Consider the following 23,519-nt stretch of genomic DNA (forward strand, 5'->3'; position numbering starts at 1 on the left):
GTTTTGCAGTTTTGTTTCCTAGGTTAAAATCAGTTGAAATTGCTTCCTGAATTTGCAACTGTTCAGGCTCAAAGGAATGTGGGTGTGTATTTTTTTAAAAAAACACAACGCTTCCCGGTATTCCAGATAATAATAGTGCCTAACAACTATTATGTGAATTACCTGTAATTACAAGGGAAGAGCAAAGTGACAGATTTTGGCAGGATCACGCTTAGTAACCATATATTCTTGCTGATCCCAAGAATATTGATGCTATAATTCAAGTGAACAGATCTGCAAAAGCAAGTATATAAGCTGATGAAAGCAAACTGCTGATGCAATTTCATGCTATGTTTGCAGAATAATCTGCTTTTTCATAGGAAGTCAAATCTTTCTCTTTCAATTTCCTTCCATTACAGAGTAAGGGAAATCCCCAACAATCCTTAGTGCATTGTCACAGCATAGCATAAGATCTGATGAAATATCTTAGACTTATGTCATCAATTTTCTACTTTAAACACATCACAAGAGAGGCAAAATTTAACCGCCATGTCTTCAGATGGATGTAGCAAGTACCTTCTTATTTTCAAGTCAATTTTCTTCAACATATACATCTTATAACCCCATTTAAATATACCCACTATGATAAGTATTTATCAATGCTAAATACTATCTAAAATGGCTCATTTGTCCCTCACTGACTGACATTGAATGCAATAACTTAAAAACAAGGCATTAATGTTGCCCAGGAAAATCAAAACTCTTTAATAAACTGAACCATTTTACATCTTCTCAGCTTCTCAGTGAGAGGTGGGTCTGTTTATAACAGCTTCAATTGTAGCCTCCCTTCTGTGAATGGTACACAGTTCACCACCACAGGATGTGGCTTTCTTATTGCCAACATCCCCCCTGGAGCAACCTGTGTTCCCTGAAAATCTGCTCCTGCAGACTGGGGAGCCCTTCGGAATGGTGTATGATATAGTGCAGCTGCTGCAAGTGGAAGGAGAGCTGAGCAGAAATTGCCCCTTTCCTTGTGCGAATGGAGAAACAACTAACAACACAGTCCTGCACATCTCTACTCAACAGGAAGCCCAGATGACCTTATTGAGACTTACAGGTAAATGTATTTACTAGGAAGTAAGGTTCATGGAGCACAATGGAACTTCAAACATACACAGTAAGGACTCAAGTCAAGTCTTTCTCATCTTATTGGTGGCAAATATGTATGCAGAGAGAGAGAGAGAGCAAGAAATAATATATATTGTGTGATTATATATTAAATTGATTTATATAATTGCATTCTAAGATAAGATAATGCATATGTGTGTGTTTTTGTAAAGTAAATTTCCTTCAATAATAAACATATAAAATTTATATATATAAAATTCCTAGACAGGCACTGTCTTGACTAGCACAGCTTGTAGTGAATGCATACTGGGTCGTTCTGAAGACTTACAAGTCATGCCAAACAATAGCAACACAAGCCTGTTTTGGAATACCCCTATGTAGACAACAGGCATCACTGTAAAGAAACGGGGTCTATAGCAACATGGTAACTGCAGAAAGAAAGAAAGATATATTCCCTTTATTTGGGAACTATAAAAGGGGTGAGGTTCACAATACCGCAAAAAGGGAAAAAGCAAGCTCTGTAGACAGCGAGCAGGGCTCCTCATTAACATACCCACCCAAACATGGTGACGTCACCCCGTGCCAGGTTTGCGCCCGCCCACAATTACTCCAAGCAGTCTGGGATTAGGGACGCACTAGGAAAGCAGAGCGTGTCCTTGTAGCGAATTGTCACCGGTTACATGTCATGGAGAGCAGAGCATCAGCAACTGGAGCTCTTCCCCTTCAGACACCTCGGAAAGGGTTGGTCTTTATTCCTCTTCCTCTTCCCGATTCCAGAAAAAAAAAAAAAAAACAAAGCAAACCCCATTCCTTTGTGCCTAGTTATCATTCCACTTTCCACCTGCTATGAACTGAAAGCTCTGGGAAGCGATGCAGGCGTCCTTGGAGAGGCGTGCCTCATCCTCTCGGATCGACAAGGATTGCCTGCCCAGTTCACACCCGTTTCCTCGTATTAAGCTCCGGAGACACCCAAATAGCTCTGCGTACGAGTCCGTTCCTCCGAGCGAGCGAAGTGTGGGGGGTGCACCTCTCCTTAACCATCACAGATCTACAGTCGGTGTGGATTGGGGGTGGGGGGCGCAAGTTCAGCAGGCATTAAATTCAGCCCGATTGGGGGGGGGCTTGAAATGGCACGCTTTCCCACCCGATGGCAATGAAAGGAAGTACTGTAAAATGCCCGCCACGCGTCATTGCGTAAAATGCCGGATTCCTTCTACGGGCGATCCAAACACACACCTTCCCCTCCTCCCACAAAAGGAAAATAAACGAGCACGAGGATTTCGGTCCACGCTTGGCAAGGCTGCCAAGAGGGCGAGAGGATATGGAGACGCTGCTACTTTCTTATAGCACGATCGCCAGATGGGAACGAATTCGATTTGTATTGGGCAGATGGATATACTTGCGGGGGGGGGGGCACAACACAGACAGCAGCGCTACCTCAAAATCCTACTAACCTACATGGCTCTTCTTTTCCTCTCTTTCCCTCTGGCCAGCCTCCTGCCTCGCCACGCCTCGCCCAAGAAGGATGCTCAGTTCATGCTGGGTACCCGGAGCCCAGGATGCGCTGCTCATCTTTCTGTCTGCTGGTGATGGTCCCAGGGTCCAGCTATGTAGCCTGCGCGTCTACTTCCCCATAGCGTCTTCGCCGAGGCCTTTCTATGCCACTAGGGATCGAGACAAGGGCGGGAGGGGGGGGGGATCTCTTGCCTAGACTCCCTTGTACGAGACGGTGCTGGAAGAAGCGAGGGCGACAGGCAGTGCCCACCATGGATCCAGAATATTGCCTGGTTAGGGATTCATCCCGCCATCCCTGTTGCCTGACTTAGCCCGGCCTTGCAGACAGACACACGGGGGCTTCTTCTGCATATGATGGCGCGTGGCACCGGCCACTACCCATTGGGGAAGCTGCCATCGACCGAGTCAAACCACGAGTCTCTCTAGCTCAATATACACCATGCCCATTCTTCAGAAACCAACGAGATTTCTCTTTTTTGGGGGGTGAAGATTATTATTCCCCACTCGCTCGATCCAGAGTCCACGGATGGCAAAGATCCCTCCTCCTTCCCATCAAAGAAACCTGTTTGTGGCGCTATGCGCGCGCGGCTCAGCCTTTTCCTCGGCGACCACGAGGCTCTCCAGCTCCAGCCCAGCCATTTCTGCCCCCCCCCCTTGCCCCTCTCACCCAGGGCCGGGGGCTCCCCTGACTTCACCCCCGCCTCGCCTTACCTCCTTCCGTGCCCGGGGTGCCCCGCCTGCTTCGGCGACTCGACAAGCGGCAGCCCCTGCAATGTGGCGGAGGTCGGCGAGAGGAATCAGCGACTGGCTGAGCCGGCAGGCGGTCGGACGCGCGTGCGCGCGCTTGTGTGTATGGTATCGAGCTATTTAAATATATATTTCTGCGCGAGGGAGAACGGACATGTGCGCGGCTCTTCCTATGCAGGGGCGTTTAAAGACTCGGAGGGGGGGAGGGGGCGGGCGCGGGAAAGGCAGGGCGAGAAGAGCCGCCCCTCCCTTGGCGCAGCGCAGGCTGCAGCAGCAGCAGCACGCCAGAGCGCGGCGGGCATCTCCTCCCCTCCCTCCCGTTCTCAGCCTGTGCGGAGCGCGCGCCTTCTCTCCCGCCGGAGGGAGGCTCTCCGCCGCCGCCGCCGCTCGGAGGTGCCCCCCACCCCACCCCCCGGTAGCGCGCAACCCAGCCCGGAGGCTTTTGTTCGAGAACAAAGCGCAGCGCCTTCCCGCCCCGCCGCCGCCGCGACTTCCCGGCCGCCGGTTCCCTCAGCCGCACCCCACCCTCGTTGGTAGTTCTTCCAGCGGGACGTTGCGGCACATTCCGCCTTTCCAAGCGGGCCATGTGCTAGTGGAGGAGATGCGGCGGCCGCGGCTCCCTCGCAGTGCGCATGTGCGCCCAGGCTGCTCTCAGGCTTTGGGCGAGAGAGAGAGACTGGAGAGACGTCTGTGTGTGAAGGCAGCCCTGCGCGCAAAGATGATAGGAGCCGAGGAAGAGAAACAGAAGGTTGACATTCAAGGTTTCCTCGGAAGGCCCTTTTACGCACATCGGCCCATTGCTGGCGCTTCTTGGTTTCCCGATTCTCCCAAGTGGAGTGTGTGTACCGGAATGTGTTTCATCCCTTAATATTCAGGAACAATAGATCTGATAATGGCAGGTCATCGCTGGTCAGTTCTCGAATGCCTGTTTCTTGATGGGGAGAAATGAACACAACAAACCAGAGCGGGGATTAAGTGTTGATTCAACAGAAGAGGCCTGTGGAATTAGTAGCAAGAAAGTGTAGCAAATTTGTAGGGAGTCATTGAAAAGTGCTGCATATGCATGAATGAATTTGCTCTTGTGCAGCTATCACCTTTGAGAACTTTCCTTGAGCTAGGTCAGGACCAGCTCTTCCATTGGAGAGACTGCGGCAGCAGATGACTGGGGCAGCGGTGGTGAGCTGTTGGAGAACACACTGTGTGTGCTGCTCAGCCTGCTCTGTAGCCTCCGATCTGAACTGCTGCTCAAGGGTGGTGGAAGGTGTTGGCATGTAAGATTCAACTACTAGTTCTGTTAGCTTTAGGACATGGTGAGGTTGCCATCTTGTCCTTCATTCCAAGCAGTATATACAGTGGTACCTCGGGTTACATACGCTTCAGGTTACAGACGCTTCAGGTTACAGACTCTGCTAACCCAGAAATAGTACCTCGGGTTAAGAACTTTGCTTCAGGATGAGAACAGAAATCGTGCTCCAGCGGCGCGGCAGCAGCTGGAAGCCCCATTAGCTAAAGTGGTGCTTCAGGTTAAGAACAGTTTCAGGTTAAGAATGGACCTCTGGAACGAATTAAGTACTTAACCCGAGGTACCACTGTAATCCACACTTCCATGCAAATATGTCAGGGAAGTATACAGCATATAGGAATAATATCAATAATACATTGGTCTGGAGAGGCTGATTTGTGGAGCATCCATCCCTACCTAGAGGCTAGTGGCCTCCCATCCCCTTCTGGCAGAACTAGTCTTATCACTTAGCAAGGCAAAAACTGAGAAACCAGGCAACACTAGACTGTAAATCCCTATTGTGTTCTGAAGCCATTTAACATGCAAAAGAATAGATCCTATTTAGAATATGTATAAAGAGATAATTAGTATGGGATTCAACTGAGAGCACCAGCAGGAAGGCAGTTCAATTAGTGTGAACATCTGTTGATTTTCTGGCACCTTATCTACCAAATGCAACCCTCTATGTGGATATGGTAAATTGCCATCATAAAACCTTATCTGCTTTATAAGTGTACACTTGGTTTTAAAGGCAGGCTTAATGAAAGGAAGAGGGTTTGTTGTAGCAAAACAAAGCGATGGTCAAAAATATTGTTTAGATTTCCCAAGGCTTCCTAATTGAAAATTATTTGAAATAATTTACCAGCCCTTTTTCATCAGCACAAGTAAATCAATTAGTCATAGGCAAATGTGTGAAAATATTTCAGAAAATCTTACAGATGGAAAACACTGTGGATTTTCCCACTGGTTGCTATATGGACTTATCATCCATTAAATAACCCTGATGTTATACCTCTCAGTGTGTGTGAATCAGTATTTTAAAATCAGTGCAGATTTGTTTAGTAGTGTTGAGGCCAGGTTTGGGATTTGGATGACAATCATATCCAAATCCCAATATGGGATGGATATTTTCAGTCCAGGTTATTTCTACAACCTATAACTCAAACTCAGAACTGAAGTGCAACAGGGTAGAGGATACTGTGCTATTGATCAGGCAAGAGATGAAACCAGCTTCCTGGTATTGATATACATGACTTGGCCAATTTAGAAGCTTCATCAGATTTTATCTAAGTTAGAGGGGGCGTCCTGGCAAAGCAAGGGGCTTACATTGTTTTCCTCAAATAATGGTTGTGGGGATAACCATAGTTCTCATACTATTAGAAGTCAATGCCATCCTGAATGTTGAAAGATGAAAGGAAATACTTCTTCACACACCACATGGTTAAATTGTGGAATGTTCTCCCAGAACCACCAAGTTGGATGGTTCTAAAATGGAATTAGACAAAATCATAGATAATAAGGCTGTCAATGGCTACTATCCATGATGGCTATGTTCTGCCTCCCCCGTTGAAGGCAGCATGTATTTATATACCAGTTGATGGGAATCACAAGTAGTGAGAGTGCTATTGCACTCAAGTCCTACTTGCAGGCTTCCCATGTGCATCTGGTTGGCCACTGTGAAAACAAGATTCTGAACTAGACATGCCTTTGATCTGATCCAACAAGGCTTTATAGTCTTACAGCATTTAGACTGTCCAGTGAGTTTCATGGATGAGTACATTTTTCATTCTGATTCGCTCCTCCAGCTTGATCTACTACACAATCTCACTCTCTCTCACAGACACACACACACACACACACACACACACACTAGAAAACTGTAATGAACATGCAGCACCCTCTGACACAGAAACATCTTCACATATGTGCAACAATATATGGCTAAGAAAAATTTGAAGAAAGCCAGGAGAACAAGGAATGGTTCATATCTAAATCATCCCATGAACCAGCATATCATGGACACACCTGATCTATATCTAGCCATCCTGAATGCACCTTCACATAGTTTGTAGTCAAGCACAGGGACTGATGGGTCAACGCTTTGGTGCCCACGTGAATCAACTTTCAACAGTCAACAGGGACACAACGGATAAGTTGAATTTATAGCAGAACACAAATTAAGGCACCTACCCAAACTAAGTAGGATATGGGTGAGCAAGTTTGGATACAGCAAAGAGAATTACAGAATAAAGAGTAGAGGAAAGCTGAGGTCCAAAGCCATGTGAACATACACTGATCCAAGGAGAGAACAAGCCATGAGAAAGAATCAAAGGAACCTGTGCAGCAGCAGCCTTACATTGCACACTCAGGAAAACCAGCTGCAGGGAACCAACTTCAGGAGAGAGAAGAAGCCATAGCGCATCCTTACGCATCCTTAAACTAGAGCACGGGGGTAGGCATTGTGTTAGGGGGACAGAATCTCAGTTAGTTAAGTATTTTGTATTGATTTACTTGATTTGGGAGGGCAGCAGACCCTCCCTGCCCCCTGGCTATACCCATGAACTGGAGCAAGCCCAGATTCTCTTGCCCAAGTGAACAAGAGACTCCCAGCAAATCTCAGCCTCCTTTAGATTCGATAGGTGCCATCTATCACCAGGAGATAATCTGCCACAAAACAGATTAACACATGGGTAGCTTGATTGCAGAAATCCCGTCATCTGTAAGACTATGAGTGATAGCCGACAAAATCATACTCCGTGTAGAGACCAACTGAAACTAGTGGGCTTGATTTAAATGGGTGTTCTCTATGTCTAAACTCTTTTAAGTATATGAGGGTCTGGTCCCCATGTTGCCAGTTTTAAAATAGCACTCTTTATTAAAGTTGTTAAAGGAAAGGTGTGTCAGTGTAGGAACTAGGCAGCAGAGATGGGGTAGCATCAGGCAGAGAAAGTAACCTAGTAACCCAGATGGAAGGCACAGGTTGAGTGGGCAACTACTGTATCATGAATTAACTCAGCAAGCAGCAAAAAGATATAGCTGAAGTGACACAAAGTGTGAGGAGTTTAGCACAGGCATTTTTAAAAATAAATAAATAAAGGAGCTTGTTTTATGTACCTCCTGCCAGATTCTTTAGCAGCTGCAAACACTCTTTGAAACAACATGCAAGTTAGTCATGAATTAATTTCCTAATCAGCAAGCATAATTGTCACATGCAAAGAAAACTGCACAATAAGTGCAAAAAATTAAATGTAATTATGTGTGCCGGTGCTAATCTACTTGGAGCATATTGGGGGGAAACTACCTAGAAGTGGAGGGACATCATTTGACTGAAGAGAAATTATGCGAGGGGATGAATGAGCAACATTTTCTTTATGCATTTTTTTTTTTAAGTATGCCACACATTTTAAACACCTTACATGCTCGTTTGAACTTTAATTAAGTTCTGCCTTGAGCTTAGGCATCTAGCTCACAGTGGGATTTCTTTTTTCTTATAATGGAAGGTTGGCTTGCCAGGTAAATTTTTACAAATGCGCAAAGCTGTAATCAAGGAGGCACACAATGAAAGGATTAAGAGAAATTGTTGGAGGAAGGGGAAATGTATTGCTTTATTACTCACCAGGTAGCCCAGTATGTCGGTCCCCCTATGACAGCCACCCTTGCCCTCTTGTACAAAGTAGTAAAATCCAGTGCACAGCCAGTGTAATCTTAGGGATACAGAACAAGAATTTTGCATGCAGAGACCACAACTTCTCCACTAATCACAATATTGTATCCAGACACTGTATAGGAATGCCACTAATTCAGATGTGCTGTGATCACATTGACCTTAGAGCTACAATATAGATTCTTATTATCTTCATAATAAATGAAAGCTGGATCCTCTTACACACTTATCTGGGGTTCATCTCTGAGTAGACATGCATAGGATTGCACTGTAAATAACTAATAATTTGCTGCCCTTGCACAGCTTTCAAAATCGGCTGCCTGAAGTAGGGGACAGCAGGAAGCAATACAATCTTCTGCGCTGCATACAAGAATTTGACACTGGCATCTCTAGTACTATTGATCAGTGGATGGAATATGAGTGCACCCCTTTCTTCCCCCACTCCCCAAACAGATCATCAGCATGGTGAGAGCTGATTCCAGTGTGCAGTGATCGGAGAGGATGTATATAAGCATCTTTGGGTTGGACCCATTCATTGCCTTTCTGTTCTTGCATTATTAATCAAGGATTATGAAGCAGCTCGACAAAGCAGGTGCTTCAGTTAATGGGCAGTCTTTCTTTCTTTGGCTTGCTACTGCTAACTGAGAAGGGGGAAATGGCACACTTAGAACTCTAAGTGTCATTGTCATAATGATGCTCTGGTGTGTTCCCAGTTGCTGTGGATACTTTGAACTTTGGTTTAGGAAGAATCCCTGAAGATAAGAGGCAGTGCTCCATAACTATTCCTTTATATTAGTACTTTCACTTGGTTTACTGCTATGCTAAAATACTATTTTTTCCATTTATGTTTGTCAATAGGCCAGCATTATCCATCTTTAAAATGTGCAGTCTTCTTACTTATTAATAGCTGTGATGTCTAGTCTATGATACACAGTTAGCATGCTTTCCTGTAGTTACAGGTATGTCCCAATAAAGTCTTATTTTATTATTTTCTATTAGAATTTAATCTTATGTATGGCGGGAGAGTGCTGGAGCTCTGTCTGGTCAAGTTGCATGGAACCAATTTCAATCCGTTACCCCCGAGGATGTGGACAGGCTGCTTGGACGCGTGAAACCAACCACCTGTCTCTTTGATCCTTGCCCATCCTGGCTAATAAAAGCAAGCCGGGAAGGGCTGGGCGATGGGCTCTGCGGGGTGGTGAATGCTTCCCTCTGTGAGGGAACATTCCCAGATCCGCTGAAAGAGGCGGTCATTAAACCGCTTCTTAAAAAACCATCTTTAGACCCGGCCAGTATGGCCAACTATCGCCCAGTCTCAAATCTTCCATTCTTGGGCAAGGTGATTGAGCGTGTGGTTGCTGAACAACTCCAGGCACGCCTGGAGGATGCGGACCATTTGGATCCCTTCCAATCGGGGTTCAGGCCTCATCATGGGACTGAAACTGCCTTGGTCGCACTGGTTGATGATCTCCGGCGAGCTAGGGACAAAGGTGAGAGCTGTTTCCTAGTTCTGCTGGATCTCTCAGCGGCCTTTGATACAATCGACCATAACATCCTTCTGGACCGTCTAGAGGGGTTGGGAGCTGGGGGCACTGTTATACAGTGGTTCCGCTCCTTCCTCCTGGGCCATGTTCAGAAAGTGGTGGTGGGGGATGAGTGTTCAGACCCTTGGGCCCTCACTTGTGGGGTACCTCAGGGTTCCGTCCTCTCCCCCATGCTTTTTAACATCTATATGAAGCCGCTGGGAGAGATCATCAGGGGGTTTGGACTGGGTGTCCATCAATATGCAGATGATACCCAGCTCTACCTCTCTTTCAAATCAGAGCCAGTGAAGGCGGTGAAGGTCCTGTGTGAGTGCCTGGAGGCGGTTGGAGGATGGATGGCGGCTAATGGGTTGAAGTTGAATCCTGACAAGACAGAAGTACTGTTTTTGGGGGACAGGGGGCGGGCTGGTGTGGAGGACTCCCTGGTCCTGAATGGGGTAGCTGTGCCCCTGAAGGACCAGGTGCGTAGCCTGGGAGTCATTTTGGACTCACAGCTGTCCATGGAGGCGCAGGTCAATTCTGTATCCAGGGCAGCTGTCTACCAACTCCACCTGGTACGCAGGCTGAGACCCTACCTGCCCGCGGACTGTCTCGCCAGAGTGGTGCATGCTCTAGTTATCTCCCGCTTGGACTACTGCAATGCGCTCTACGTGGGGCTACCTTTGAAGGTGACTCGGAAACTACAGCTAATCCAGAATGCGGCAGCTAGACTGGTGACTGGGGGCGGCCGCCGAGACCACATAACACCGGTCTTGAAAGACCTACATTGGCTCCCAGTACGTTTCCGAGCACAATTCAAAGTGTTGGTGTTGACCTTTAAAGCCCTAAATGGCCTCGGCCCAGTATACCTGAAGGAGCGTCTCCACCCCCATCGTTCTGCCCGGACGCTGAGGTCCAGCGCCGAGGGCCTTCTGGCGGTTCCCTCATTGCGAGAAGCAAAGCTACAGGGAACCAGGCAGAGGGCCTTTTCGGTAGTGGCGCCTGCCCTGTGGAATGCCCTCCCATCAGATGTCAAAACGATAAACAACTACCTGACATTCAGAAGACATCTTAAGGCAGCCCTGTTCAGGGAAGTTTTTAATGTATGATATTTTAGTGGGGGTTTTGGTTTCTATGGAAGCCGCCCAGAGTGGCTGGGGAAACCCAGCCAGATGGGCGGGGTACAAATAATAAATTATTATTATTATTATTATTATTACTTATTTGTCACTGTCACATCTTTGCCATTTGACTATAGGCTGGTACATATATATATATCCCTCATCAGACGACTGTAAGAATGAAAGTCCTTTTGGTGCAGTGGTTAGAGTGCTGCACTAGGACCTGGGAGACCAGGATTCAAGTCCCCACCCAGCTATGAAGTTCATGGGGTGACTCTGGGGCCAGTCACTCCTCCCCAAACTAACCTACCTCATGGAGTTTTGGGGATTAACTGAGGAGAGGGAGAAACATGTCCACCACCTTGAACTCCTTGGGGGGAAAGGTGGGATATAAATAAATAAAAATACATCATAAAGCCCTGTCTGTGCATTCAGGGGAACATGTGGGGGGTGGGGGTGGGCAAGGAAGCACATGGAAATGCAATGCCTCCATCCCAGAATTCATGCATAGTTTTAGCTCCACTTCTGTCCTTCCTGCATTGGGTGCAAAAGTTAGAAGGAAGAGTCTCACCATGTTCAGCTGAATGTGCCTAGAATCTGCAGTGGAGATAGTGCATGCTGCGATAGTGGTCTTATGTATGCAAGTGTAGCCATAGATCAAGCATAGGCAAACTCTGGCCCTCCAGATGTTTGGGACTACAGTTCCCACCATCCCTAGCTAACAGGACCAGTGGTCAGGGATGATGGGAACTGTAGTCCCAAATATCTGGAGGGCTGGATTTTGCCTATGCCTGCCATAGAGGCTCCTTCTCAGCCTTGAAAAGAGAATGTGTAGTTGGAGAACCTGTCCTTCTGTTAGGATCTTGCTTTCCCTGATGTGCCTGTTCAGTGTCAAAAGGGCTCATCGCAACAACCATGATTTTTTAAAATGTAAAACTAAACCAATAAATTTTGTTAGGAACATAGTGAGCTATCTTATACTGAGATCGTTGGTTCATCTAACTCAGTATTGTCTACACCAGGATTTCCCTGGTGAGCTCGCAGAACCACCCTGAGCTCGCAGAACCAGTGGTCAGGGATAATGGGAACTGTAGTCCAAAAATAGTTGGAGACCCAAGTTTGGGAAACCCTGGTCTACACTGACTGGCAGCAGCTTTCCAGGGCTTCAGGCAGGGTTCATTCCCAGTGCTACCTGGAGATCTTCTGCATGCAAAGGCAATGCTGTACCACTGAACTCTGAGCCTTCCCCATATATGTAGACTAGCCATGGTAGCCAGAACTGTTATTGTGGCTGCCATGAGACTAGCGTTCACACACTAATTGCACTATGTTTTAGTTGATGTGGAGGCTAATTATCCTCACTACTTGCAGGCGAACCTTTCCAAAGTCTGCCAGCCTATCCCTGGAGAATACACATGTCCCCTTCAGAAATATGTATGTGGTATGTTTGCAGATATTATAGCCAATTGTCTTCATATAAAGACTCATTTCCAGCTGCTGAAATCCATAGTCTGCTCCGAAATTGTGCATATGTATCTATCAATCTGTATGTTTCAGCAAGCATCAGGAGCCTAAGTAAAATAAATGATACATCTAAGCAGAAACTGCCAGTATGCTCACATTTCATGATCCTTTGATGCTGAGACTAGAGACCGAGCCTGTTTCTTTTGATCTACAGCCCTGCCCTTGGCACTGGCAGCATTGCCAACTGGACCTTGGCCACATTTCCCCATGATCTCATTAGCTCAGGCTTCTGAGAGCATGAACCATAATTACGTCTATCTTCATCAACTCTTTTTTAATAGATGTTCATAAGCCAGGCAAGGTGAATTTTTTAGAAGTGCAGATGGGCTAGCAGTGTCACACTTAGACACTCTAGGCCATTCTTATAACAGAGCTGCCCCTTTAATTTATTCACATAAGAGGGGATATAATGTCTACTGCCAGCTCCTTTAGCAATTAATCCACATATCTGAGTAGTTTCCAAACTTAGGAACTACGGAAACACGGGAAACTGCCTAGATGCAGTTAGCCCACCTAGCTCAGTACTCCACACTGGCCAGCAGTGGCTTTCCAGGGTTTCAGGCGACAATCTTTCCCAACCCTACCTGAAGACACCAAGTATCGAACCTAGGATCTTCTATATGCACTTGTATTGCTCATTTGTGTCCTCATCTCTGTCTCTCTCCATCTTCTCTCTCTCTCTCTCTCTCTCTCTCTCTCTCTCTCTCTCTCTCTCTCTCACACACACACACACACACACACACACACACAATTGCCACCATGCAACAGAGGAGGTGGGGGTGGCCTGTTGGCTTCATCCCCCTGCACATAACTAATGCCATTTCCACCACACTCCATATATCGTGGACTGAACTTCTGAACTGTTGTATTCAAGTTCCCTCTGCAATTTAGAATCCTGATCTTCCAGGGTCTAAATCATGTGCAGAGTCCACTTGAAGTTCAGCCTTCAACATATGGGGAGGGAGGTGTATGAATAGCTGCAGGGATGTGTAGAAGGGATAGGCACTATGCAACTTATAACAACCACCACCACCTAATGTCCCCAAGATGTTCTTGGACCATGAAACCTGACCATTAGCCATGCTTGTGGAGACTGATGGGAATCATAGCCCAAAACTATCTGCAGGACACTGGCTTGTGGGGGAAGACTAGATAAGAACCACCAAGGACTTCTGTAGCATGGCAATTCCTATGTTCTTAAAGTCTCATTAAATTCATTCCCGCCCTGATCCCATTACTTCAATAGGAGCTTCCCAAGTTCATTTGAGGCCAGAGGTATTCTGTATCTCTGCCAATGCCTGTGAAGCTTGACCTGCAATGGCCCTGCTATATTAGCCCCTAAGCCTCTTTTAAGCAAACTCTGTCATGCACATGCAGAGACACAAACTGAATGACAGCAATGGGGACTCAAATTTATCAGAAGCTAGAATAAGGTTAACAGTGTCATTTCCACTTGTTCTCTGAAGAAGGTGGCTGAGAAGAAAGTGACAATGACTTGGTAGCTTGTCTAAATCCTAATATGTCCTAGCATTGTATTCAAGCTGGTGGATCTTTCTTTCTTTCTTTCTTTCTTTCTTTCTTTCTTTCTTTCTTTCTTTCTTTCTTATTTATTTTTTAAAAACCCTGCTTCTAAAAAAATCAACAAAATAAAGCAGGTGTCGAATCTATTAGGAATAAATAGTATGGAGACATACCCTTGACTTATGGCAATTCTGTTTAATAGAGATGGGCATTCAGGCATGGTTACATTTGCAACAATGTTAGTCAGTTTGGTTCCAGTAACATGGAGTAAATCACTTTATTTCTAACTGGCAGTCATATATTACTTGAGTGATGTAATCATGTGATCATAACAAGGCTTAAACAATCTAAGGACAAGCTGCCCGAATGCATTACATTTTGCAGGATGTCATGTGACAGGCGGTAGCCAGTTCTCACTCTCTTCTCAGTTACCCCTAGCAACAGAAAAGCATGTGATGCTCCTTATGTGGTCTAGGTGCCATGCGATCGGCTGCGCAAAGCTTTAAGCACAATGAAATGGAGAGAAATATTGATCAGAGTTCTTGGAATTTCCCTGTGCACTGCATGGGTGATTCAGGTCCTTAATTATCCATCCAAGACAAAAATAAAAATTAGAAAATAGTTGCCCATATTGCCAGGGGAATGTGGCTTCTGTGCCAATGTATGGACAAAAGAAAGATGAGACTCTGCAATAAGAAATAATGCAGCTTGAGAGTTCAAGAGAGAAGTAAACGACTACATAGGATGGGTTGAGAGTAGCCTGCTTCTGTGAGTGGTTGATGGCAGCATGCATTAAGCAACAAAGAGGTATCATGTCATCCATTCACTGCATCATGAAAACTGCACACTTGTGACTTAGACTGCATACACAAAACATTTCATTCTAGAATCAAAGGAAAGGTGGCAGCTGTTTTTTCCTATATAGCTAACACACAGTCTAGATGTGTTGCATATTTTCTGCCGGTGAAAAGTGCTTCTGGAGAAACTGGTTTTATTCCCAAAAAATAAAAGCCCATTGCAATTCTGCATTACTCCACAATGTGTCCATTTGAAAACACATACAAGCAGTCCCAGCAAATGTGTGTGTTGGGGGAGGGGGGAGTAGCCACACCTGCCCAATGATGCTGTAGGTGGGTGTACACCAGGATCACAATCACCACTTTCTTCTTTATTCACCTAGAGGAGGGAGGAAAAGGCATGGGTAACCTAACCAAGTGGATGGTTTTCAAACACTTATCAAGTAACCACACCCACACTTGTGGATGGCAGCTTCTAGAATCAATCTAGATTGAAAGCTACATGTTTGAGATGAGCATGAATGATCGCAGACTGAAAAAAAAATGACAACCAACCTCTACATTTTTGTGCCACAAAGAATTTAGGGTGCACACAGCCTTAGCAAAAAAGCACAAATTGGGAATGCAACAGAGCTGACAGATGAAACTTGCATTTGTGGTAAAGGGAAGCCTTTAAAATTAGTATATACAGTAGCAGAACATGTTCGTATCATGAAAGACATGAACTTTGGGTTGGAGGATAGAAGCCCTAAGCTGATGCCAATCATATGTTTTGGACTACAACTCCCATAGTCCCTGACCGCTGTCTGTGTTGTCTGGGGCTGATGGGGGTCATAATTCCAAATATCTGGAGGACATCAGGTTGGGAAAAGTTGGTTTATTTATGCCATACCATCGGTGCAGGTTGTGATGTAGCATTTCTTAACTCCCCACTCACCCAAGACAGCTCCAAGTTACATTTACATAGGTTGCATTACAGTTGGAAATAAGTCTGGCAATAATGTAGCAAGCAGTATGTTTCTATTGAGACGGGCTCAATGCCAAGTGGTATAGCTAACTGAAATGCTACTTTGTTTTCAAAAGGAAGGAATAATGTCAGTGGAGAAGAATACTGTATCTTCATTCAGTTTCAACCAGTCTGATGAGACATTGTCTATATTTTTCCCCTTGAGGGTAGTACAGGACATGAGAGGCTATTTCAATCTGGGGAAAATACTTACACTTTTACACACACTTACACATACACACACCTGCTGCACCAATGAAATTTGCAGCCCAACGAGGCCTCATTTTTGAGACTAAACTACATGTGATATTTAACATGCGGTTCAAAAGCATACCAGTGCAAGTAGATAAATAGATACTGCTGCGGCAGGAAAGTAAATGGCATTTCTGTGTGGTCTGGTACTTGTCACAGTGTTCCGTTGCACCAGAAGTGGTTTAGTCATGTTGGCCACATGACCTCAGAATCTGTCTGTGGACAACACCAGGTCCCTCAGCCTGAAGGGGGGTGAGCACCACACCCCATAGTCGCCTTTGACTGGATCTAACCATCCAGGGGTCATTTACCTTTTTATTTGTTTATTTATGCAGGCCACTTCAATTGCAGTCACTATTTTGCAATTGGGATTTGGTTAGATACAACACATTCATGTTGTGTAATTGAAGTGGATTTTGTGTCCTTGTTCAACGAACCTGGTTTTTTTTTTAAGGAATCCCCAAAAACAAAAACCTAGACATCTTGCAGCAAGGAAATGTGGAGGGGGGGGGGTGATGCTTTGGAAAGGGTGGGATAATGATTGATTGATGTGACACTGTTTAAGCAAATCAAAATAGATGTTCCATAAACACTGGATGGTGTATATCCTCCCTACAAATGTGGGGCAAACAAATCAGGATGAATGCTCAACAAACAGGTTGCACTTAAATGCAAGCTGCCCACCCCCCAAAAAACCACATACCAGTGTAGAGGGGCAGAGACATATAACCCAGGACAGAATCCTAGCTTTGAGCTTTAACCCTGCACCTGCAATTTGATTGTTTCTAAGTTCTGTTTAACTGATTCAGTGTTTTTGGTGTTGTTGTTTTTTTAAAAAAAGAATTAATTATTATCACTTTTTTAGTAACAAGCATTTCCCCGTGAAACAGCTGACAATGAAAGTGCGAGGTGCCTAGAGAGGTAGCAAACTGAGTGCTTCCACACATTCAAGTAGTGTCAGAAACATAGTCTAGGCATATCATTTAACAACTTAACAAAGAGAAGAGATAGCGTGCATATTAGGTGACATACTTACACACATTCTGTTATATTACATGGTTTGTGCTGAGGGGTCCATGTGCCTAACATCCAGCTACTGTGCACATTCACCAGACCTCATGGAGAATGCATACATATTCTGTTTATGGGAGTTGAATTGTGCACATTTCCCTCTGGCCTTTGGGACTCTCCTTGAGCATCCTGGCCTGACTAGAATGTGCCATTTAATTCTGATAATTCTTCTTACTTGCCTGAATGGGTCACAGAGTATGTGAGCATGTGTAAAACTAGGCTGCTATACAAAGGTAAGTTTTGCACTCATTGCCCTGCCCACTTTGGCCTTTGCTCCACGCACCCCTGGTCCTCAGATGGTTCCACAGAAGGGGATGAGACCCTGAGTCTGAAAAAGTTCCCCACCCTGATCTAGTTTAGCAGTGGCTTTCTCATCACCTACCCCTTGAAGCTTTTAACTGGAGACACTGGGAAATGAACAAGTGATCTTCTTCATACAAAGCATAGCTTGGTGGTAATGCCCCCTTCCCCTACAACTAGGGGGGGGGGGCTTTCTCTTGTGCATCTTCAAGAGCCACTGCTCAGCTCTTCCTTTGTTTTAATCCCCTGCCCACAACTGCCAGGTGAGTGAGAAACAAATTCTCCAGATAAGCATAAGTTTAAAATAACATGGGGATTTGGTCACTCCCAGCCAATCTGTTTATTGAGCACTCATTCTGATTTGTTTGCCCAAAACTTTGCTGGGAAGTTAGATGATGTTGGTTCTTTATTCAGAATTCATTTTGATTTGTTTGCGGGGAAGTTATTTGATGTTGCATTAATTGTCATCCTGCAGTTTCTAGAGCATTCTTGCTACACTCTCCTTATCACGAAAAGTCAATTGGGAGGACAGGTTTGGTGCACAAAAATGGCAAACAACTTTTGTGCAAACTGTGCAAACAGTTGCATAGCCTGAGTGTGCTGATGTGTGACTGAATCCCACCCTAAACGGTGTCAGTCTAGAACCACCTTTTTTTCATAGGTATTCAGCCAGTTGCCCAAATAAATATATGTATTACTGAGAAGCAGCTCAAATAAGTCACAAACGAAGAAACAACACCTCGGATTGTTGAAAGTGGAACTAAAGTTATTATTAAAAGTTGAGTTTTATTGTTGTGAAATAATAATCATAATGAAAAGACTTACTGTTAGCTCAACATGCCCGGACATAAAATATAAAATTTGTTTATATTTCTCATACCATAGGAATCTTAACATTCTGGCCAAAATAATTAAGTCCTACAGTCATTTTTATTTGTGGGGGCAACTGTAATTCTGTATAGTTTCAGATGATAATAATTAGACATGTAAGTTATTATTATTTTTATGTTATTGCCAAAGGCTTCTGGGCAGCAGCAGGAGGAGTGAAACAAACTGCAAACTGTATGTTTAAAAAGAATGCCATGGTCTAGTAAATTCAGGCCTCTAATTTATGTTCCCAGCAAGGTACAATTTTACAAGTTTAATCTTGTGGCTATTTTATAACTTATCCCTTCTTGTATGGAACATATAGGCTAAGGCAATGGTAAGACAAGACAGATTTTCCAATGGTGATGGTAAAGGAAATCGTATGGCATAAAGGACTTAAACTGACCAATTTATATTGTCAGTTTCTTGAAGAAAGATCAAATATCCTTGGTGATTTTCCTTAGTAAAAAGCCATAATCCAAAGAAAGTTAGTTGCACTTAACGCCTGTTAAATTCAGTGTGACAACTTAAGACGATAAGAGAGCTCTGTTGGACCAGATCAACAGTCCATCTACTACAGAATGCTGTTCTCACAGTGCCAGCCAATTGCTCCTACAAAGTCCACCCATAGAATATGAAGGCAGTAGAACTATTCTGCTATCGTCTCTTGGTGGCTGGTAAAGGTAAAGGGACCCCTGACCATTAGGTCCAGTCGTGACCGACTCTGGGGTTGTGGTGCTCATCTCGCTTTATTGGCAGAGGGAGCCAGCGTACAGCTTCTGGGTGATGTGGCCAGCATGACTAAGCCGCTTCTGGCGAACCAGAGCAGTGCACGGAAACGCCGTTTACCTTCCCGCCGGAGCGGTACCTATTTATCTACTTGCACTTTGACGTGCTTTGACCTGCTAGGTTGGCAGGAGCAGGGACCGAGCAACGGGAGCTCACCCCGTCGCGGGGATTCGAACTGCCGACCTTCTGATTGGCAAGTCCTAGGTTCTGTGGTTTAACCCACAGCACCACCTGCGTCCCTATGCAGAGAGGCATACTGCCTCGGAAACGGAAACCTTAAAGCCACACATTTAACAGGTGGTTGAGACGGAAGGAGGTACCAACCATCCCGCCAGAATCCCCTAATTTCAGGTATGATGGAGATGTTGTCCCATCACCAGTGTTGATGTAAGAGTGAACTGCTACTCTAGCCAGACTCCATGCATGGGGAATGGGGTGGGGGAAACACCTTCTGAGCCTACATCTCAGGCAACAAAATGCCTAGAGCTGGTCCTGGGCCTAATTACACATTACATTAACACTGTCAATTTATTTAGGCATAAACCTAGTCACTGTTTTTGGAAACACTTCTGACAATGCAGAAATGAAAAGAACAACACTTTCTTTTATCAACATTGTTGTTGTGGTTAGGCAATATATGCAATAAATAAAAAAATAAATAAAATTGACCTGCTCATTCACATTATGCTTCCTTGTTCTGTCGCTCAAGTACACTGGTACCTTGGGTTAAGTACTTAATTCGTTCCGGAGGTCCGTTCTTAACCTGAAACTGTTCTTAACCTGAAGCACCACTTTAGCTAATGGGGCCTCCTGCTGCCGCTGTGCCGCTAGAGCCCGATTTCTGTTCTTACCCTGAAGCAAAGTTCTTAACCTGAAGCACTATTTCTGGGTTAGCAGACTGTGTAACCTGAAGCGTATGTAACCTGAAGCGTATGTAACCCGAGGTACCACTGTAATTAATTTTGCCCTCAGTGAAGTCATCACACAGTTAAAACTGATCGGCTACACAGCATAGCCATCTGGCTCTATTCATGGAATGATCCCTAATTGACTGGGATCAACCCATTCAGCTAAGCCAGGAAGAAGCAAATCTGATTTTGTGGTGAACTGGTGTCTTTTGCAGGCTTTAGAGCTGCCTACAGGGCCTGTGTATGTACAAGACATAAACACACAGGTTTTTCCCCACACATCCTAATGGACACGTGTAAGTTGGAAACAGAACCTCCTCCCTCGATCCCTGAACATACAAACGTGCATTTGCTAAACCCATACTGATTATCTGAAAGGGGCTTGCTGTGCTGCCATGCATAATTTCAAAGAATTTGGGTTTCCTTGGTGCAGACTTTCTCTGCTTGAATGTACAGTGCCAAGTAGTATGTGTCATGCCTCCTCGTGTTAAATCTAAGCAACAAAGCAGAAGCATGAAACCTCTGCAACGAAGTGCAGGAGAACACAGTGAGTTCCCATTTCCCCAGAGTCAGAATGTGCTGCCGTAACTCCCAGGATGTGGTACTTCAGTCTGCGTGGAGTCCCACAGATTTCAATTAACAGTACTACTGTAAGAGAAGGGGAAGATAATTGCTGGGAAAATGTTACTAATTACTACTGAAAGTATCTACTTAAACTTCAGAGAGACTTTTCATCCCCTTGGGAAAGAGACACACACATTTAAATAGATTATTTATAAAAACACTATTTCAAAACATGTGGGGGCAGGGGGAGGGGAATCAGGAAGTGGCAAATTGAAAGCTTGTTGAGTTAGATTATTTGAAATGTGCCTGGAAATATTTTAAGAACAGCTTTTTATTTTTTATTTTTTAAAAAAAGTAAGCACAAAGGGCTTGCTTTTTTTATACACCCTGAGCAACCTGCAAGCTACAGCCTCTCGCATCTTCCTCATAACTTTGTATACTTTCTGAGGCCCTGATTCCAAAGAGTCACTAAGCTCAGAGATTGGGCTCAGAAGCCATCAGTAAGGGAAAGGGACTACTGATCTGCCATACATGCCATTCAGTCTTCCTTCTCTCTGGTTTTCAGCACAACTAATGGTATCATTGTAACTTGGGCACCTCAGGCCTGGTACCTGCCTTAATGTCTTGCCCTTTGACCTCCAAAAATGTGTGTCATGCTTCTGTTTTGCAAAGCACATGTAGAGAGCAACAAATCATTGCAGCCTGAAAATTTGACAGCTCATTTAGCAAATTGCAGTGGCTCTGGGTCTACTATGAGCAGAACTAATAATAATAATAATAATAATAATAATAATAATAATAAAGAGTTTGGATTTGATATCCCACTTTATCACTACCTGAAGGAGTCTCAAAGCAGCTACCATTCTCCTTTCCCTTCCTCCCCCACAATAAACACTCTGTGAGGTGAGTGGGGCTGAGAGACTTCAAAGAAGTGTGACTGGCACAAGGTCACCCAGCAGCTGCATTTGGAGGAGCGGAGACGCGAACCCGGTTCACCAGATTACAAGTCTACCGCTCTTAACCACTACACCACACTGGCTATAATAATAATAATTTACTTCTACCCCAGCCACTCTGGACGGCTTCCAACAGAAGGTTAAAAATACATTAAAATATCAGTCATTAAAAACTTCCCTAAACAGGGCTGCCTGTTGAATATACCACTCCACTATCCAAGGATATTGCTATTGGGGCATAATATTATGCCAGAGATTCAGCAGAGGGATGTTCTGCAAGAAAAACCTTTTGGATTAAGAAGTCATGTAATTTCAAATTATGTTTGAACCACCAGGGAGGGGAGATCCTTTTCAGTTGTAGCACCCTGGTTACGGGGAAGGGCAAAGTAACCTGGTGGTAGAGCACCTGCTTTGCATGTCAAGGACCCAGAATCAATCCTCAATATCTTCAGGCATGTCCTGTCTGAAACCCCAGAGAGTTACTTCCAGTCACTGTAGACAATACTGAGCTGCTTAGAGCAGTGATCTGACTGGGTGTAAATCACCTTCCAATGAACAGTAAGAGCTGTTCGACAGTGGAATTTGCTGCCGACAGTAAGAGCTGTTCGACAGTGGAATTTGCTGCCAAGGAGTGTGGTGGAGTCTCCTTCTTTGGAGATCTTTAAGCAGAGGCTTGACAACCATATGTCAGGAGTGCTCTGATGGTGTTTCCTGCTTGGCAGGGGGTTGGACTCGATGGCCCTTGTGGTCTCTTCCAACTCTATGATTCTATGATTCTATGAATAGCCCTCCTGAGGAGGCTTACCTATTGCCATCTTTGTGCTCTGTTTGCACCGTTCTGTTAACTTGGGCCTTACTCATCTCCTAGACATTGGAACCTCCCATCCACAGAACCTCTTATCTTTCCAGAATTCAAGCAAAGTTTGCTAGCCCTCATCCAGTGCACCACTGCATTAGAACATCAATCCTTGTGTTAAACATCAGTCCAGAGCTTTCCCAGCCTCTCATGATTCAGGTGTTATGGAGAAGTAGAGGGGTGTAGAGCTTTCTATTTACATAAAAAGAAAAAGAAAAGTAACAACATCCAACAAAATTTCCTAAAAGCTAGATGAAAACAAAACACAACAGTATAACACAAATAAAACTGAGCATTGTAAAATAGAATTCCACCATTGCAAGGTGGCTTCCTTTCATAGATGGACAATGTTGGGTGCAACCTGTGATTTCGTTGACCTTAATATCATTATTATTTTACTGTTGTGTTATTATTTTACTAGATTCAGGTAGGTAGCCGTGTTGGTCTGACGCAGCTGAAATATATATATATAAATTAAAATTGTCCAGTAGCACCTTAGAGACCAACTAAGTTTGTTCTTGGTATAAGCTTTTGCGTGCATGCACACTTCATCATATGCCCTGAAACAGAAGTCAATATTTTACTATTTATTGTAAGCCTCTCAGAGAGAGAAAAAAATTTAAAAAAAGGTGAATGATATATAGATAGGTTTATAAGTGCATTTTGACAACTTGGTATCAGTTCCAGAGCAAATGACATAGATTTAGTTCAGAATTTCATCAGGAAGTTATACTTCACATGAAGTTATGCCTGACAGTTATTCCATCATAAGTGAGTCCAGAGACAAATGGCTGGGAAAGAAATCTCCAAGTGAAAGAGATCAAGATGTGGTTAAATAGAAGTCATAGTCATATGGGTAATAAATCCAAAGGAGAAACATAATAAACATTTCAGGTCAGAACTTGCCAATTCATAATCCATGTGTGCAAATGGTAAGTCAGTTTTAAGGGTTTGACAGTGCTGAAAACTGCTTGAATATGGGCAAATGTACTTTCCAATCCTTATTAAAATTTCTCATTAAAATCTCTCACCATGCTACCCAACATTTGATATAGGAAACACCATAGAGGAGCACTTGAACCAATTTTAGAAGGATGTGCAACTGAAATGTCTTTGTTCTGGAGGGTTATGGAGAAATCAACTAGGAAA

The 23,519-nt window shown here is 44.4% G+C and overlaps 1 protein-coding gene across 3 annotated transcripts in view; it reads right to left on the reverse strand.

Annotated features, from left to right (window-relative positions):
• SLC6A15 (solute carrier family 6 member 15) overlaps positions 1-3,917 on the reverse strand; it is a 42,481-nt gene extending 38,564 nt beyond the window's left edge. Inside the window, exon 1 of one of the 3 annotated variants that reach the window (XM_028746290.2) lies at positions 3,895-3,917. The gene's annotated coding sequence lies outside the window, so the exon portion shown is untranslated. Of the gene's footprint in view, positions 1-2,561; positions 2,748-3,333; positions 3,649-3,894 lie in introns of those variants that run through there. The other 2 variants (XM_028746288.2, XM_028746289.2) reach the window with 2 other exon arrangements.
• Between the last annotated feature and the right edge of the window lie 19,602 nt (positions 3,918-23,519).

This window comes from Podarcis muralis, chromosome 10 (assembly GCF_964188315.1).
Source record: "Podarcis muralis chromosome 10, rPodMur119.hap1.1, whole genome shotgun sequence".
NCBI lineage: Eukaryota > Metazoa > Chordata > Lepidosauria > Squamata > Lacertidae > Podarcis > Podarcis muralis.